The sequence below is a fragment of the Emydura macquarii genome, unplaced genomic scaffold, assembly GCF_026122565.2.
Source record: "Emydura macquarii macquarii isolate MOO-44397 ecotype Brisbane River unplaced genomic scaffold, CSIRO-AGI_Emac_v2 contig_2897, whole genome shotgun sequence".
Taxonomy (NCBI): domain Eukaryota; kingdom Metazoa; phylum Chordata; order Testudines; family Chelidae; genus Emydura; species Emydura macquarii.
Genome location: NW_027133034.1, coordinates 56939240 through 56953949, shown reverse-complemented (window position 1 = coordinate 56953949; position 14710 = coordinate 56939240).

The window sequence follows — 14710 nt, the reverse complement described above, 5'->3', positions numbered from 1 at the left end:
ATCCGTAAGCAGAATATAGCGATAGACGGGAAAAGCAGTTTATTATCTATCAAGATCTGTCTTGGGACCAATGCTACACAACATATTCATAAATGATCTAGAAAAGGGGGTGAACACTGAAGTGGCAAAGTTTGCAGACGATACAAAATTACTCAGGATAGTTAAGTCCAAAACAGACTACAAAGAGCTTCAAGAGGATCTCACACAACTGGGTGACTGGGCAACAGAATGGCAGATGAAATTCAAGATTGATAAATGCAAAGTAATGAACATTGGAACACATAATCCCAATGTAGTGGATGGAGTCCGGTGGATGGAGCCAAGCCTCCTCCCGCCGGAAACAGAGGAGCAGGACAGGAAGTTTAAAAGGTAAGCCCTGCAGCTCAGTTGTGTGAAAGCTGGAGAAGGAAGCAGATACCTCCTGCCTGTTGCTGAGCCCTGTGCCTGAGATGGAGCTCTACCATGCTGAGAACACCCAGGAGATGCTGAGATTGCCAACTGACCGGTACCCTGAAGAGTTACTGGGACTGCTGCTGATCTTGTACCCTGAGGAAACCCTGTGGAAGGTGCTGGCCAGATTCAGTTGTCCTCCAAAATTTATTAAGGTCCTAAGGCTTCTTCATGATCAGATCATTGCTATCATTCTTTGTAATGGTTTGGAGACAGACCCTTTTGTCATCAAAACTGGGGTTAAGCGAAGTTGTGATATTCTCCCAACCTGTTTGCCATCTATTTAGCAGTAATTCTGGTCCCTGTTAAAGGCTGTCTCCCCAGTGAAGTTGATAATTCAATATAGAATGGATGAGTGGCTTTTTAATCTTTGACGTCTCCGCTCAAAGTCTAAAATCCTCAGGTCATCCATTATTGATTTTCAGTATGTTGATGATTGTGCTATCCTTGTGCATTCTGAGAACGTCCTTCAGTCCACACTGGATTTTTCTCAACAAGCCTACCAAAGTCTAGGACTTTCACTTAATATTGAGAAGATATTAAAATACTCTATCTGCCTGTCTCGGGTTTTGTACCTGATCCATCACAAATTACTGTTGAGGGACAGACTTTGGAGAAAGTCGAGCATTTCTGCTACCTTGGTAGCCAATTCTCTCAAAATGTAAAAACTGACAGTAAGATTCAGCATGGAATCCAGTGCACAAGTGCTTCCTTTGGGAAATTGCTTCAACGTGTTTTCATGGATTACGACCTATGGAAGGACACCAAGATTCAGGTTTACAATATAGTTGTCATCTCTACACTTCTTTATGGATGTGAAAGCTGGGTGACCTACTGACAACATCTTAAGAGTTTGGAGAGGTATCACCAGTGATGCCTCCAGAAGATCCTTCGCACCAAGTGGGAAGATCACTGCATTAATATCAGCATCCTCACTGAAGTGAATGTCACCAGCATTGAGGCAGTGATCCTTATGCAACAACTATACTGGGTTGGACACCGTGTGCAGATGCCAGATTTTTGCTTCCCAAAACAAGTTCTCTGCTCTCAGCTCACCTATGGTCAGAGATCTTGTGGTCAGAGGAAATGCAAGAAAGATACACTGAAAACACACCTTAAGAAAACTGATGTAGACATCATAAGCTGGGAGGAGCAAGCTATCAACCAACCTCAATGGTGCCATATCCTCCATCAGGCAGTGGCCCACTTCGAGGAGAAGCATCTGTCCCTTGAAGCTGAAAACAGAGAGAGAAGGAAGGGGGGGAAAAACCTTTCTTCCAACAGGCAGCTGACCTGCTAGGAAATGTCTGTACCTATTGCGGTCAGATCTGTGGTTCCAGAATTGTACTCCTGAGTCATCTCAGGATCCATATATAAATCCGTGGTGGAGATCATCCTCAGATCGAGGGATTGCTGATGAAGTACCCTAGGGAGCTGGAGATATACTCAGGAGGTGTATTAAGAAGTAGCCCAGAGACACCAGACATTAGTCTGGTTGCATTGCCAGAGTCTAGGTCAGTGTATTTTGATGGGATCCTTGCAGACCCAGTAGTGGAGTCCTCTGCCACTGTAAGGGCCCTGGGCCCTCTGCCTCCTGCTGCCAACCCCCCCTTGGGGTGGCAGGCTCCCCACCTTAGGCTGAACAGCCTCTGTTTGTCTGCTCTTCACCCAGTCAGAGAACTGGGCTATAAACTGCCTGTTGCTCTGCCCTTCCCAGAGGGCCAGAGCCCCTATTGAGCACCACACCTAAAGACACAATGTAGAAAGGAGGCATGGCCTCCCCGTGAGACTGCTGGGGAGGAATGACCATGGACCACTACACCCAACTACACATACAAAATGATGGGGTCTAAATTAGCTGTTACCACTCAAGAAAGAGATCTTGGAGTCATTGTGGATAGTTCTCTGAAAACATCTCCTCAATGTGCAGCAGCATTCAAAAAAAGCTAACAGAAATATTAAGAGAAGGGCAGACAGTCAGGACCCCCACCTGGGGGGGGGTACCCTTTATTGGGGCCCTGAGGCCCTGAGGGGCCCGGCCCAGGCTGCAACCCCCATTACCATGAGGAAAAAATTGAGGCTAAATTGCAGATCATGCCTGAGGATATTTATAGAAACTTATTTTCTTGTATCTTCGTATCTATTGTCCAGATCATGTGAGATTTGCTGGAGGCAATCAGAAGCAGTGTTAGAGCAGTCTCCGGCAACATTCTGAACAGTGAGTTGCTGGGCCTGCTGCCCCAGCCCAGGCCCTTCTCTAAAACAGAGAGTGTGTGCTTGTGCAGTTAAACTAGGACTTGTAGTTTGAGACTGAGAGATTTGTGCTCCTCTCTGTGATATGGTCAACCATATCAAGAACTACCAGTCCCAGAGTTCCTTGTACACAGGCAGGAGGGAGGGACAGCTGGTGGGAGGGGCAAAACAAAGCACCATAAGACTGTGGGAGCCAGTGATGCTTCTTCTTCTGGTAGGATTTGCAGGCCCAAATATATGTGAGTAAGTGTCAACTCACTCACAGTCACGCCCCCCCACCATACTGCTATGTCTGGTGGTCGCTATAAATACAAATCAGGCAGCCAGAAACGTAAGAAGGTAAAAGAAAGGGAACTAAAAGAAGCTAAAGGACACCAATCTATCCTCCAGTTTTTCAAATCAGACAAGGCCTTTCTGTAGTCAGGCAATATACTAGCTAGGGAAGCAGATGAACAAAATCAAGATGAAATTGATTTCAATATAGACTGTATCTGTGGCACTGGCAATTGATGACAAAGAAAAGCTGCCAGAACATGCATCATGTGACATCAATCTGATGCTTGAAAATAGTCAGGTAGTATCATCATTAGCACCACCACATTCAGAAGGTTTATAAGAAGCAGGAGATGAATGGTGCTACAGTATCTGATTTTTGTCTTTTCAAAGATCAAGGCTTGTGGCCTGAAAACTAACAGATTCTATCCGTCAAAAAATTGTTCTATCTGGTGTCCCGACTTTTGAAGAAATGCGGAAGCTAGCAAAGTCAATGCCAAAAGATGTTGATGGGCATAATTTTCCTGAATTTCTTCTCAGATATAAGATTTCCAACAAGAGAGAAAAGATAACAAGAGACTGGCTTATTTGGAGTGCTACCAACCAAGAATGAGGGATTGTGGTATGTGTGTGGGAGGGGGCCCATGTTACAAGTTTGTACTGGGCCCAAAAAGATTATGCTTGGGCCCTGCAGACAGTAAGACAACAAATATCACAGAGCGACTATATAAATCTATGGTACACCCACACCTTCAATACTTCATGCAGTTCTGGTCGCTCCGTCTCAAAAAGAATATATTAGAAATGGAAAGAGTACAGAGAAGATGATTACAGGTATACAAAATGATTAAGGGTAAGGAACACCTTTCATATGAGGAGAGATTAAAAAGACAGGGACTATTCAGCTTGGAAAAGAGACTACCAAGGGGGGATATGATAGAGGTCTATAAAATCATGACTGGTTTGGAGAAAGTAAATAAGGAAGTGTTATTTACTCCTTCACATAATACAAGAATCAAGGGTCACCCAATGAAATTAATAGGCGGCAGGTTTAAAACAAACAAAAGGAAGTTGCTACAGTCACAGTCCACAGTCAACCTGTGGAACTCAGTTCCAGGGATATTGTGAAGACTAAAAGCATAACTGCATTCAAAAAAACTATATAAGTTAATGGAGAATAGGTCCATCAATAGCTATTAGGGAAGATAGTCAGGGATGCAACCCCATGCTCTGGATATCCTTAAGCCTCTGACTGCCAGAAGCTGGGACTGGACAACAGGGGATGGATCCCTTGACAATTGCCCCATTCTGTTCATTCTCTTTGAAGCATTTAGCATTGGCCATTGTAGGAAGACAGGATACTGGGCTAGATAAACCATTGTTCTGAACCAGCATGGCAATTCTTATGTTTTATTGCTGAAGCAGATACTCCTGCATTCAGCATTGCATCTGACTTTCTCCCCAAGTACCACTGTCATCTTCAGTGGCTTGTATCTGGGAAATAGTCAGGCAATTGCATGCGACAACTTCACTACTTAGGGTGAACTTGTTGTTCTGATCTGTGGTACTTTGGCCTGGGAAAAGGATTGCTGATCCTCTCTCTTCTTCTTTTTGTAATTTCTTTGCTGTGGGTCCAGAGGATGAAACAGGTTAAGATGAACAGGTGGAGGTTGGAATGGTAGCTCTCCTTCAGATTGCAGAGTACTATTTGGTTAATCTTTTAAATTGTTCTGGGTTTATTTTTTATAGGTTCCCCGCCCAGTATGACAAGTTTTGACACACTTCAGAGTAACCACAGGCAAAACAATGAATTGTGAGAACAGCCCTGCCAACAGTTGGCTGAAATTATAAAACCTTAAATATAGTGTTCTGGAGCTTTGAAAGAGGCTAATTCTTTAGGATTGTTAGTGTTAAATGAAATGTTACTTCTGCATTAGCCTCGGGCACCATATTATTATGTAGTAATACATAAATGCTGTTTTTCAGTGGGAGAGACTGATATCATTGAAACTTCTTAGTCAAGGTAGTAAACATCTAAGCAGTCAAGCAAGTACTGGGGGGCGGGGGCGGCGGTTCTTCCAGTCTTGGGGTTTCACACAGGTAGTACTCTGATGGCTAATGTGTGTAAAGGCCATTCTGAGCATGTCTATAACTGCTTCCAGGTAGCCAGATGAGCCTGCATAGAAATAAATAATTTTTGAATGCATTACCCAAGCATTGTGATCGTACAGTGCAGGGCAAATGTGATTATCCGATGAATGTAGGACAACTTTGCTCTTCAACCAGTTATACAGATTATAAAATCCTTTTCTCACACTCTTTGCTCTGGATCAGACTGTGGTGGGGGTGTTGGGTTTCTCTCCCATTTCTGCCACTTCCAACCCTTCCATTTTCCCCCCTCGCTACTCTTTCTCCTTTTTTGAACAGCAGCGCACCTGACTATTCCTCTCTGATTTCAACTCCTGGCTCTCTCCTCCTCCTCTCTTCCTCTCCTCACTGTCTCATCTTTGGTGACTTCAGCTTCTGTGTTGAATACCCAGCCACCCTTAGTTGCATGTTTCCTCACCCTCAGCTCTTCATTTGACCTGCAGCCCCGGTTCAACTTTCTCACTCATCAAAAGAGCCATTTACTCAACTTGGTCTTCATCAAGCTCTGCTCTCTCTTGCTGATTTTCCCCTCTCTGACCATCATCTGGTCTCTTTCAGCATTTCCCATAATCCTCCTCTCTCAATCCAGTATTCAGCCTTTCCATGACTTCCAGCCCCTCAGTGTTGATTTCTTGTCTGCTCTCTCCCGACCTCTTTTCCATTGATGCCATTGTTGATTCTCTCCATTCTCCTCCACTCTTGACTCTTTTGCCCTCTCTCCCATTGCAAGGTCTGCTCTGTCGACTCCCAGTTCTGGCTCATTTCCAACATCTGCTTCCTCTGCTTATGCTTTCGTGCTGTGGTACTGGGTCCTGTGACCAGACAGCCTTCCTCCATTACAAATCCATTCGCCCCTTATTCAGTTCTACCATCTTCCCAGCTAAAAGTCTCTATTTCTCCAATTTAATGGAATCTCACTCCTGCAATTCCAGCTGCCTTTTTGCCACCTGTGACTCACTCCTCAACCCTTCCCTCCTCCTGCCTCCACTTCTCTCTCTGCACAGGGGATATTACCAATATCTTTTTTACAAAACTGACAAAATATGATATGAACTTCCTCCTCCACTCAGTTCACCTTCTCTTCCCATTACTATCTCCTCCTTCTCCTCATCACAGATGAAGAAACTTCTCACCTGCTATACTCCTCTGACCTGTCTGACTTGCCCCAGTGATCCCATCCCATCTCCTGAACTTCCTTGCACCCACTCTCATTCCCTCCCTTGCTTTTTTCCTTAACCTCTCATTCTCTTCTGGCTTTTTCCCCTACAATATAAACAAGCTCTAGTATCTCCCATCTTATAAACAAAACAAAAAAACTCCACCCTTGACCCCACTTTTCTCTCCTTCATTTCTAAGCTTATTCAATGTGCTGGCTACAATGACTGTCTGGAGTTCCTCTCCTCCAATTCTATCCTAGACCCTCTCCAATGTGTCTTCTGCCCTTTGCACTCAATTAGAACTGCTCTCAGCAAAGTCTTCAATGGTCTCCTTGTGATGCGGTGTTCATCTCACACCAGCCCTGGGAGTGGCGGGGTTAAGGTGGCTAGGTGGGCCAATAAACTGCCTAGGCTGTGCCTGGAGGAGAAGCCTGGGAGCAATGAGCACTAATTAAAGGATGAAGATCACCTGGACAGGAAAAGATGGGGCTTGTATAAAGCCAAATAGCTGGGGGCAGAATGGAACTGCAGTGAAGAGGCCTGCAGTCGCTTTCTCAGAAGAGGAGGAGGAGCTTGGCCCAGAGGGAATGGCATACTCAGATGAGCGTGGAGCGTGGAGGCTGATAGAGGCAGTGTAGGAAGCAGTCCAGGGGAACAGCACCAATGTATGGGACAATGCTGACCTTAGCTGCTGATTGTAGGATACCTGGGCTGGCACCTAGAGAAGAGGGCAGGCTTGGGTTCCCATACCTGCCACGGGGAAGTGATACCACTAAGCGGCAGTGAATTGGAAGACTGCCTGGGACAGCTGGTTCAGAGAGACTTGAGTAAACACATGTAAGCAAGGTCTGAGTGTCTGAATAAAGGGGGGCACATCATTTGCATGGGCTTGGTATCTGCATGAGTACAATTAAGTACTTAGCATAATTTACCTAGGTGTGGAGCATAATGGGAAATGGTTAGCATGGCTGGGGTTGGGTTACAAACCACTGTGTGTTAACTGCTGGGGTAATGAAATGTTGTCCTGCAATTGTATGAACAGATGTCAGCAAAACTGGGTTTAGTCTGTTATGATAGAACACTTCACCCTAAGATAAACAGAGCTCCCCAAGGGTGGCAGGCCGACGTTTCAGCCTGAAAAAGGTGGAGGTGTCTCCTATTGAGATTGCAAGGGCCAAGTGAGAGGGCTGACCCAGGCAGGGAGTGACTCACCTCCCATTGTTAAAAGGTAGACTTAATGACTCATCTTGGAGTCTTTTGTCTCTTGAAAGCAGGGACATTTCCTGTATGACAGTAGAAGGTTTACCTATGAGCTGAAATCACTAAGAGCTGAAATCATTAGGAGCTGAAATCACTAAGAGCTGAACTTGCCTGACCACTAACAGAGCTGAGTGGGCAACAGGCAACTCTGGTGGGAGGCTAGCACAGTCGGTGCCAGCCCAGTCAACAAGGGGGGCCGGCACAGTTGGTGCCAGGCAGCCAGCGGTCGGCGGAGGGGCCGGGCACAGTCGGTGCCAGCCCAAGGCGGTCGGCGGAGGGGCCGGGCACAGTCGGTGCCAGCCCAAGGCGGCCAGCGGTCGGCGGAGGGGCCGGCACAGTCGGTGCCAGCCCAAGGCGGTTGGCGGAGGGGCCGACACAGTCGGTGCCAGCCCAAGGCGGTCGGCGGAGGGGCCGGGCACAGTCGGTGCCAGCCCAAGACAGTCGGCGGAGGGGCCGGGCACAGTTGGTGCCGGCCCAAGGCGGCCAGCGGTCGGCGGAGGGGCCGGCACAGTCGGTGCCAGCCCAAGGCAGTCGGCGGAGGGGCCGGGCACAGTCGGTGCCAGCCCAAGGCGGCCAGCGGTCGGCGGAGGGACCGGCACAGTCGGTGCCAGCCCAAGGGGGTCGGCGGAGGGGCCGGCACAGTCGGCGCCAGCCCAGCCAGCAGTCGGTGGGAGATCGGCGTGGTCGTTGCCAGCGGTGGGGGACTCAGTGAGGCCCACAGGCGATAGGAGACAGCGGCAGTGGGGGCCTGGACAGGCCTGTGTTGGACCGTTGCAGCCGACGGGGCGGAGTCACACCGGAGAGGTGGATAGTGCAACTACAACAGTCAGTACAGGGGCAAGAAGGAAGGGAGAGGCGAAGGACACGCCCTGTACTCTGGGATGGGTTTGGGCTCATTGAGTTCATGAACTCTGTTCGCACTGTTTCCCAAACCAGTGCGGTGTTATCTCTGTTTTGCTATTAAAAGGTTTCTTTCCACACTCAGACTCTGTGCTTGCGAGAGGGGAAGTATTGTCCTTTGGAGGGCGCCCAGGGGATAGAGTGTAATTTCCCAGGTGACTGAGTGGGGGCTCGAGCCAGTTGCTGTTGCATCATTTACAGGGACCCCTAGATAGAGAACCCGGCCCTTGCTGCGGCCGACGGGGTCTGGCAGAAGGGTTACACACACATCCCAGAAAGGGAAAATTACTGTGACCTGCTGAAGGGCCAAGCCGTGAAGAGAGAGCAGTCAAGTCCCAATAGAGAAATAGATATGGAGTGAGCACCCACAAGAAGAAGCATTGACTGGCAGAACAAATACCCAGCCATGGCGATCATGAAACTCCCCAGTGGTGACTAGAGTATCCATGATGCTCCTTTTAGCCAAACCTCAACCAGTACTCCAGTCTCATCTTCCTTGACCTGTCAGACACCTCTGACACAGTCAACCACAGTCTTCTTCTTAAACTCTTGTCCTCCTTGGCTTCCATGATGCTGTCCTCTCCAACTGCTCCTTCAGCAGGTCCTTTGGAGGATTCTCCTCATCCTCTCTCTTCAAATTTCTGGGAGGGTTCCACAGGGCTCTGTGCTTGGTCCCCTTCTTTTCTCCCTTATTTCTGGGAAATCTCATCCACAAACACAAATTCAACTACCATCTCTATGTGGAAGAATCACAGATCTATCTCTCTACTCCAGACCTGCTTCCTTCTGTTCAAACTAAAATCTCAGCCTATCTCTCTGACATCTCTTCGTGGACGTCTAGCCATCAACTCAAGCTCAATATGGCTATAACAAAACTCCTAATTTCCACCCTTCTTCCTGCCTACCTTCTTTCTCAATCACTGCACACAACAGTCATCATTCTATTCATCACATAGGCCCATAACCTGGGCATCTTCTTTGATTTGGACTTCTCTCCAGGTTCCCACATCCAGGCTATGTCTAAGTCTTGCAGATTTTTTTCTACATAACATTTCTAAGGCCTTGTCTATTCTACAGAATTTTGTCGACTCACGTTAACGCCGACAGTCAAAAAGTGCTTGTGGATGTTCACACAATACTCCTTCTGTCATTGAAGTGCGCCCACAGTTGGTGCTCTAACATCAACAGTGAGAGCAGTGCACTGTGGGTAGCTATCCCACTGTGCAACTCACCACCATCTGCAGCTAGGAGTTGTGGGAAGGCAAAGTGGATCACAGTTTGGGCTCAACAGCCCATGATGCATTTTTTTCCGTCCTAGCATTCCATGAGTTGCCAAATGCATTTTGCAGCAATTTTCAATGGCCCGTTACTGTGTACCAGCCATGCTTGACTGAAAGGATGGATCCTGCATTGCTCTACACTGTTGTGGTCACTATTATGAACACATCATTGATGGTCATACAAAATATCATGAACGCCCAATCTGAATAGGAATCAGAGGTGACTGACCTACTGTGTGGCATGCAAACAAACACCAGATTACTTGTGGCATTCACAGAGCAGCTGCACATTGTGGACCATCACTTTTAGGCATGAGAAACAAGCACTGAGTGGTGGGATTGCATCATTATGCAGATCTGGGATGAAGAACAGTGGCTGTAGAATTTTCAGATGCAGAAATCCACCTTCTTGGAACTGTGCATAGCTTGATCCAGCACTATGGTGCAAGGACACCAAAATGAGAGCTGCCATCTCGGTGGAGAAATGTGTGGCAATTGTCGTGTGTAAGCTGGAAACTCCAGACTGCTGCCAGTTGGTTGCAAATCAGTTTGGAGTCAGGAAGTCCAGTTGTGGCTGCGTTAACACAAGTGTGCAGGGCCATTAATCGCATTCTGCTATGAAGGCCCGTGACTCTTGAAAATGTGTGTGAAATAGTGGATGGCTTTGCAGCAATTGATTCCCTAACTGCAGCATGGTGATAGATGGCATGCATATCCAACTTTGGGCAGTGGACCATCTTGTGGCAGAATACATCAATAGAAAAAGATATTCACTTATGGCTCACCATGGGCATTTCACTAACATTAAGACAGGGTGGTCAGGGAAGGTGCATGAGGCATGCATCTTCAGGAACACTGACCTGTACAGAAACCTACAAACAGGAATTTTCTTTCTAGACCAGAAAATGGGAAATGTGATCCTGGGAGACTCCATGGCTCATGAAGCCTTATATGGGCAACCTGGACAGCAGCAAGGAGTGTTTCAGCAACAGGCTGAGCAGGTGCCGCATGATCGTAGAATGTGTGTTTGGCAGATTAAAAGCATGCTAGCGCTGTTTTATGGCAGATTAGAACTAAACGTGGAAAATATTCCCGTGGTCACAGCAGCGTGCTGTGCGTTCCATAATGTTTGTGAAGCTGAGGATGAAAAGTTTCCCCCAGGGTGGAACATGGAGGGGGATCCCCAGTGGCTAATTTGACCAACCAGATATAAGGGCTATTAAAGGGGCACAATGGGGGCTATGCAAATCAGGGAGGCTAGAGGCACCATTTTGACAATGAGCACCAGTAATGTGTCTTTCTATATGTCACTCTGCCATGGGCTTTGTTAACTTGCCGCCTTGCATGAAAATTTGGATGATTCCTGACCATGATTTGTACTCTGCAAATGATCCAATTGCCACTGTGTATTAATTTCAGCAGCAACCACCACATGTAGGACACAAATAAAGATTATCTTTCAGAGAATATGTTTTTATTAAATAACAATTAACAATATACACACAAATGCTTAGTGGGAAGGGAGAAAACAGTGAAGGGCAATGTAGGCTCTCACAGCTGTATATAAGTCCAACTATTATTTAGGAAGCTGTCCAATGGGGTGGAGTGAACAGGGTACTGAGATGGGCTGGGAGGTTGGAAGGAATGTGTGGGAGGAGTTTGGGGACAGCATGGCAAGTAGTTCTGTACCGGCTGCAGGGGCAAGCACGCATTAATTCTGTCTGCAGTGTGATTAGGGACTTCAACATCTCCATTTAGTCCTCCATCACTTTTATCATGTGCTCTTGATCCATGAAAATTCGCTCCTGGCTCTCCTTTCTGTCCTGCCTGTCCATTTTATACTTTTCATGTAAAGTATCTCTCAATGCCCCGTGTTCTTGTTTTTTGGCCTCTGAGGATTGATGCACCTCTTGAAACATGTCCTCCTTGCTCCTTCTCGGTCACTTCTTTATCAGACAGAGGTGCTCCGCCGGTGTGTAGGGAGTTCCCCTAAAAGCCATATCTGCAGAAACACAAGAAACAATGAACAGAAGCATGATTGTTATTGCACTCACAGCATTGAATCATTATAATAAAATACACCTTTTTCTCACTGTCCCCTGGCATGCACACAGCTTGGCGAACGCCCCAATATGGTGAGTTCAGCCCGAGGTGGGGAGTGGGTTCAAGATTGGGAAAAGGGTCTTGGTCATTTTCTAAGGGGGATCACTGCATGCAACTAGAGAAAATATTGTGAATTCTGCCACCATTTTCCACAGGCGGGGGGATCATAGAAGCCGATATCTCACTGATGAAGGTACGCAAGGGTGCATCTCCCGCATGTGAGCAGCTTCAGACTGGGTCCATATGCAGCTCACCTGTGTGTTGCTTTGTTCCCTGCACAAGTGATCGCTGATTGGCGCAGGAAAGTTTCCTAAAATGGGGGAAGGAATAAAGCAGCTCTGCCAAGGAATCTTCAACAGAGGATTGGCGAGTTTCTCCAGGAAAGTTTCCTAGAGACCTCTCTGGAGGATTCCTGTGAAATCTCGGTGTGCATTAACACACTTGTCTGATGCACAGGGGAATGTGAAACACATGCAAACACATCTAGTCTTGTACATTTCTATCCCTTCACCCACTTGTAGAACATAATAAAGCAAAGCACAGCTCTACCTCATATAACCAAGCAGCATCAATTAAAAAAGATCACTTACCAGAGCTCCCCTCTCTTGCATCCTGCATACCAGAGATGAAGTGCTGGGACTGGCTTGAACTCTCTGGGATCAAGAAGAGGTCCTGGTTCTCCTGTCACCTGTCCCATCTCATCCTCCAACTTGACTTCGTTGTCTATGACTTTGTCTTTGGAATTGTGTCCACTGTCTCCAGCCCTGCCAAAGTATCCATGGGGCTCTTGGCAATGGAGGCGAGATCGCCACTGAGGATGGTTTCCAGTTCCTTATAGAAGCGACAGATCTTCGGCGCAACACCAGAGCGATGGTTTGACTCCCCAGCCTTCTAATACGCCTGCCTTGGCTCCTTGATCTTCGCACAGCACTGATGCGTATCCTGTTCACAGTCCTTCTCCAAGATGCCTCAAGAAATCTGACCATAGGTATCGAAGTTCCGATAGCCTGCCCTGCCTCCTCTCCCCACATATTCAGCAGATCCAACAGCTCCAGTGTGCTCCAACCGGGAGAATGTTTGCTGTGTGGAGCCACCATGGTCAGCTGGGAAGATGCAATGTCATCTCTCCATGCTGAGCAAACAGGAAGTGGAATTTCAAAAATTCCCAGGCCTTTAAAGGGGGAGGGATGGATGCTTGTGTACCTGGCTGCAAAGCAGTGGAGTTTGAACTGCTGACCAGAGCGGCCAGGATGGGCATTGTGGGACACCTCCTGGAAGCCATTTACGGCAACATAACCATGTGCAGAGTCTGCCCTGACACTTTGTCGATATAACTTTGCTGCAAAAAGTTCTATGCTGCTGGTCGAGGTTGTTTTATTTTGTCAGCAAAACAGGAATTTTGTCGGTGGGAGAAGCATTGTAGTGGGTACACCTCCACTGTTTTGTCGACAAAAGCTGACTTTTGTTAACAAGACTCTGTAGTGTAGACCAGACCTAAGATATATCCTTTCCTATTCAACGGCCCAGCTGAAACTGTTTGCCAGTCTTTCATCATCTCAAACAGTCAGTCAGCACAGAGACTGAGTCACTGCAGGCTGTATTGGAAGGGTAAATCAGTGCAGCTGGGTTGTTGCTGCATGCCTGAGTGGGTATCACCACAGTTCTGTTGGAGGTGCACCTGAGTGAGCCACCCTAATTTGGCTGTGGGTTTGCCTCACGATTACAATTTGGTTGTTTAAAGTAATAGTGTGGATGTAATATACTTAGGCTTCTGTAAGCCATTTGACTTATAATTGCATGATATTTTGATTAAAAAAACTAAAATACAAAATTAACATGACATACATTAAATGGATTACAAACTGGCTAATTGATAGGTCCCAAAATGGAACTGTACATGGGGAATCATCATCAAGTGAGTGTGTTTCTAATGGACTATGCAATTCAACATTTTTATCAATGACCTGGAAGAAAACCAAAAAGGGGTTTGGTAAATACTGAAGAAGACAGGTCACTGATACAGAGCGATCTGGATCACTTGGAAAGCTGGCCACAAGCAAACAATATGTTTTTGAATACAGTTAAATATAAATTCATACATCTAGGACAAAGAATGTGGGCCATACTTAAAAGATGGGGGAACTCTGTCCTGGCAAGCAGTGACTCTGAAAAGATTTGGAGGTTGGGGTGGATAATCAGATGAACATGAGCTCCCAGAGCAATACTGTGGCCAAAAGGGCAAATGCAATCATTGAATGTATAAATGGAAAATCTCAAGTAGGAACAGAGGTTACTTTATCTCTGTATTTGGCTCTGATGCAAAATGCTGCTGAAATACTGTGTCCAGTTCTGATGTCCATAATTCAAGGAAGATATTAATAAATTGGAGAGGGTTTAGAGACAAGCCACGTAATGATTAAAGGATTAGAAAATGTGCCTTATAGAGAGAAACTCAAGGAGCTCAATCTATTTAGGTTAACAAAAAAGTTAAAAGGGGCGATTTTGATCGGATCTGTAAGTACCTACAGCGGGAACAAAAATTTGATAATGGACTCATCAGTCCAGAAAGGGTATAACATGATCCTATGGCTGGAAGTTGAAGTTAGGCAAATTCAGACTGGAAATCAAGTATAATTTTTTACAGTGAGGGACTGTTAATCATAGGAACAATTTACCAAGGGTCACTGTTGATTCTCAATTGCTGGCAATTTTAAAATCAAGATAGGTTCTAGTTCAAAGGAATTATTTGAGGAAGGTTCTGTGGCCTGTGTTTTGCTAGATGTCAGGGTAGATGATCATAGTGATCCCTTCTGGCCTTTGAATCCATGAATCTGACACATACATACAAGAAACAGCAGTGCCTCTGTAGGAAGGCGCAGTGGCCTT